This window comes from Spermophilus citellus, assembly GCF_964194105.1.
Source record: "Spermophilus citellus genome assembly, chromosome: 6".
NCBI lineage: Eukaryota > Metazoa > Chordata > Mammalia > Rodentia > Sciuridae > Spermophilus > Spermophilus citellus.
Genome location: NC_138187.1, coordinates 2,460,042 through 2,465,457, shown reverse-complemented (window position 1 = coordinate 2,465,457; position 5,416 = coordinate 2,460,042).

Genomic DNA, 5,416 nt, shown 5'->3' with positions numbered 1-5,416 from the left:
ACAAAGTGGCCAGTGGGGAACCAGAGGCTTCCAGAAGCTTCATTGCTGGCCCACCTCTCTGGGGGTGGGGGACATGGCCAGCCCTGTGGACATGTGTGCCCGGGCCCAGCTGGGTGTGCCCCCTCGCGAGCTGGCAGGCCCTCTTTCCTTCCCGTTTACCTTTTATGAACAGAAGGCTCCCTGCTGAGCCCCACACCCCTGACCCGCACACCTCTCCAGCTGAGCTCCTTGACCCTCACTGGACTGTCCAGCTCCCCCTTCTGGATGTCCTCGTCCACTCTGGCCCCTGCTGTCCATCCTTCACACAACAGATCTTAAGTGAGGGCTCTCACCCCCTGCAGGGCAAAAAGCGGGTCCCAGAAACACCAGCGCCCAGGCCTGGAGCCTCTGATCCCAGGGCCTGAGGGGCCCTGGTGGCCCGGGCTGGGTTCTTCCTGAATTCAGGTTACACTGGCTGCAAGAGTCACCATTCAAAATCCGCACACCCAGACCCAGCTGCCAAAAGCCCTGGACACAGCCATGACGCTCAGAATGATTCCATTGGAACGGAGGGGAGTGAACAGAGAAGAACCCCAACCCACTCAGAGCAGCCCCTCTTGCCCTGTGTCCTGGGCGGCACCTCCCCTCCTCTCCTCTCCTCTCCAGCTTCCCCTCCTCCTTGCTCCCTCTCTCTCCTTTACCTACCTCAAACACATAAGCCGTACCCCCCACAGGGCCTTTGCATCTACCTCTTCTGCTCTTTGCTCCTCCCTTCCCAGTGGACCCCTGGGGCAGTAGCTCTCTCAGAGCTGTGGTGCCGGCCACCATCTGCGGCTCCCGTGTGTGAGACTGGAACAGTGCTACCCTCTGATCTAGGTAAGCTGGTCGGGCAGGCTCCCTGCTAAGGAGCCTCCAGGCCTGAGGACGGCTCCACACAGGGGTCTGGCTCACACTGGTTTCATGAGTGAGTGAAGACTTTCCCTTCTCTGCACCGGCAGCTCCCCGGGTGCGCCCGGTTCTCTGGGCCTCAGCACCGCCATCGCGTGGGAGGATAACTGGGTGCTGAGCAGTGTTGGGATGTGGAGAGCATCCTCCAGCCCCTACCCTTTGGGCACCAGGTGAGTGCCGCGTTCCAGGTGACAAAAGCACTCAGGGTCACTCCAGGGAACTGGGCTGTGTGAAATCACCCCACAAGAGACAGAGGTGCCTTTTTCTTGGGGTCCTGTCCCGGCTCCTCTGACCTTAAGGGTCCGCAGGAAGAGAGAGCCAGCAGAGGCTGACCCTTTTATTGAGGAGAAGCCACTCCCATGAGGCCAGGGGTCAGGTTTCAGGGGGCTGAGTGTATCTTCCTGATGTCCACTGCCAGCAGGTTCACTGACCTGGGTAGGCCACACCCAAGGGCACGTCAAAGGGCATTTCCAGGGAACATCCTGTCCCAAACAGGGCAAGGGTGACATCACCAAGGAACAGGTGAGCGGAGCTGGACCGGACCCAGGGGCTGCAGGAGGCGGCCTGCGCATGAAGACGCATTCGGCTACTTAGAGGACTGGGCAGCGTCTAGGGACACTATGAAGGTGACCAGTTCTCTACAAAAGTGACCGACAGAGCCTCTACCGATCCCGGGAAGGAAAATGCTGGTCACTCAACGCGACGGCCCCCCCACAGGTGAACACCCCTGCCCCGTTAGGCAGGGCCAGACGTCCTGGTGCGGGAGAGCCGCCCACTGAGGACCCCGCCCGCCATGAGGAGCCCTGGAGGAGACTTTTTGACGAGTCGGGCCTCTGACGCAGTGCCACAGTGTGGCCAGCAGATGGCAGCAAAGACCGCCCTTTCAGCAGCAAGGCCGCTCTCCCATACAGAAACTCGCTGGGCTGCCGGCACCTGCGGCCCTGCACCTGCAGCCTGCACCTGCGGCCCTGCACCTGAAGCCCGACACCTGAAGCCCCGCACCTGCATCCTGGCACCTGCAGCCCCCCACCTACAACCTGGCACCTGCGGCCCAGCACCTGCTCCTGCTCTTCCCCTTCCTCCTCCTCCCCTCCTCCTGCACCTACAACCTGGCACCTGCAGCCCAGCACCTGCAGCCTGGCACCTGCAGCCGGTGAAGCCCGGCACTTGCAGCCCAGCACCTGCAGCCTGGCACCTGAAAGCCTGCACCAGCAGCCCAGCACCTGCGGCCCTGCACCTGAAGCCCAGCACCTGCGGCCTGCATCTGTATCCTGACGTTTACCCCTAGTCTCCGGCTGCGCCCTCACAGGCCTCGCCCTCCTGCAGCTCGGAGGGCAAGGCTGGCCTCCCACCAAGGGGTGACTGGCCCGCAGCGCTGCCCAGGTGTTCAGCCAGCACCTACCGGACGTCACCTGCGGATGCCATGGTGAAGATGCTGGTGTCATCTGGGGAGAAGCAGATGTCCCAGTGAAAACAGTGGTGTGACATGAGGATGGAGGTGTAGACGATGGCATCATAGTGAGGAGGCGGAGTCACGGGGTGATGACCTCATAGTGAGGAGACGAAGTCATGGGTGATGATGTCATAGTGATGAGGAGGAGTCACAGGATTATGACGTCATAGTGGGGAGGCAGAGTCAGGATGGTGGGGTTTAGGGAGGGTGATTTCAGGCAAGGACGGTGACTTCACAGTGAGGATGATGATAGTGTCGTGCTGAGGAGGAGGATGTCATAGGGTGATGACGTCATAGTGAGAAGGATGTCATAGGATGGTCTTCATAATGACTGTATGATAGTCATGGTGAGGATGATGATGTCATAGTAAAATGATGGTGTCCTGCAGAGGACAGTGTCAGGTGAGGGTGCGGGTGATGTCATTGTGAGGATGAGGTCATCATGGGAAGGATGTCCTAGGATGGTGCTATCATCCTGGGAACGATGTCCAAGGATGGTGATGTCATGGTGGGAAGGATGTCCTAGGATGGTGATGTCATGGTGGGAAGGATGTCCTAGGATGGTGATGTCATCGTGGGAAGGATGTCCTAGGATGGTGATGTCATGGTGGGAAGGAGGTCCTAGGATGGTGATGTCAGAGTGGGAAGGATGTCCTAGGATGGTGATGTCATAGAGGGAAGGATGTCCTAGGATGGGGATGTCGTCGTGGGAAGGATGTCCTAGGATGGTGATGTCATGGTGGGAAGGATGTCCTAGGATGGTGATGTCATGGTGGGAAGGAGGTCCTAGGATGGTGATGTCAAACTGGGAAGGATGTCCTAGGATGGTGATGTCATCGGGGGAAGGATGTCCTAGGATGGTGATGTCATGGTGGGAAGGATGTCCTAGGATGGTGATGTCATGGTGGGAAGGATGTCCTAGGATGGTGATGTCATGGTGGGAAGGATGTCCTAGGATGGTGATGTCATAGAGGGAAGGATGTCCTAGGATGGTGATGTCATAGAGGGAAGGATGTCCTAGGATGGGGATGTCATAGAGGGAAGGATGTCCAAGGATGGGGATGTCATGGTGGGAAGGATGTCCTAGGATGGTGATGTCATAGAGGGAAGGATGTCCTAGGATGGTGATGTCATAGAGGGAAGGATGTCCTAGGATGGGGATGTCATAGAGGGAAGGATGTCCTAGGATGGGGATGTCATAGTGGGAAGGATGTCCTAGGATGGTGATGTCATCGTGGGAAGGATGTTCTAGGATGGTGATGTCATGGTGGGAAGGATGTCATAGGATGGTGATGTCAAGGTGGGAAGGATGTCCTAGGATAGTGATGTCATAGTGGGAAGGATGTCCTAGGATGGTGATGTCATAGTGGGAAGGATGTCCTAGGATGGTGATGTCATGGTGGGAAGGATGTCATAGGATGGTGATGTCAAGGTGGGAAGGATGTCCTAGGATGGGGATGTCAGAGTGGGAAGGATGTCCTAGGATGGGGATGTCAGAGTGGGAAGGATGTCCTAGGATGGTGATGTCATAGAGGGAAGGATGTCCTAGGATCATGATGTCATCGTGGGAAGGATGTCCTAGGATGGTGATGTCATCGTGGGAAGGATGTCCTAGGATGGTGATGTCATCGTGGGAAGGATGTCCTAGGATGGTGATGTCATGGTGGGAAGGATGTCCTAGGATGGGGATGTCATGGTGGGAAGGATGTCCTAGGATGGTGATGTCATGGTGGGAAGGATGTCCTAGGAGGTTGATGTCATCGTGAGAAGGATGTCCTAGGATGGTGATGTCATCGTGGGAAGGATGTCCTAGGATGGTGATGTCATAGAGGGAAGGATGTCCTAGGATGGTGATGTCATCGTGGGAAGGATGTTCTAGGATGGTGATGTCATAGAGGGAAGGATGTCCTAGGATGGGGATGTCATAGAGGGAAGGATGTCCTAGGATGGTGATGTCATCGTGGGAAGGATGTCCTAGGATGGTGATGTCATCGTGGGAAGGATGTCCTAGGATGGTGATGTCATGGTGGGAAGGATGTCCTAGGATGGTGATGTCATGGTGGGAAGGATGTCCTAGGATGGTGATGTCATGGTGAGAATGATGTCCTAGGATGGTGCTGTCATGGTGAGAATGATGTCCTAGGATGGTGATGTCATGGTGGGAAGGATGTCCTAGGATGGTGATGTCAAAGTGGGAAGGATGTCCTAGGATGGTGATGTCATGGTGGGAAGGATGTCCTAGGATGGTGATGTCAAAGTGGGAAGGATGTCCTAGGATGGTGATGTCATCATGGGAAGGATGTCCTAGGATGGTGATGTCATAGAGGGAAGGATGTCATAGGATGGGGATGTCATAGAGGGAAGGATGTCCTAGGATGGGGATGTCATAGAGGGAAGCATGTCCTAGGATGGTGATGTCATAGAGGGAAGGATGTCCTAGGATGGTGATGTCATCGTGGGAAGGATGTTCTAGGAGGGTGATGTCATGGTGGGAAGGATGTCCTAGGATGGGGATGTCGTCGTGGGAAGGATGTCCTAGGATGGTGATGTCATAGTGGGAAGGATGTCCTAGGATGGTGATGTCATAGAGGGAAGGATGTCCTAGGATGGTGATGTCATGGTGGGAAGGATGTCCTAGGATGGTGATGTCGTCGTGGGAAGGATGTCCTAGGATGGTGTTGTCATAGAGGGAAGGATGTCCTAGGATGGTGATGTCATAGAGGGAAGGATGTCCTAGGATGGGGATGTCGTCGTGGGAAGGATGTCCTAGGATGGTGTTGTCATAGTGGGAAGGATGTCCTAGGATGGTGATGTCATGGTGGGAAGGATGTCCTAGGATGGTGATGTCATAGAGGGAAGGATGTCCTAGGATGGGGATGTCATAGAGGGAAGGATGTCCTAGGATGGTGATGTCATGGTGGGAAGGATGTCCTAGGATGGTGATGTCATCGTGGGAAGGATGTCCTAGGATGGTGATGTCATGGTGGGAAGGATGTCCTAGGATGGTGATGTCATGGTGGGAAGGATGTCCTAGGA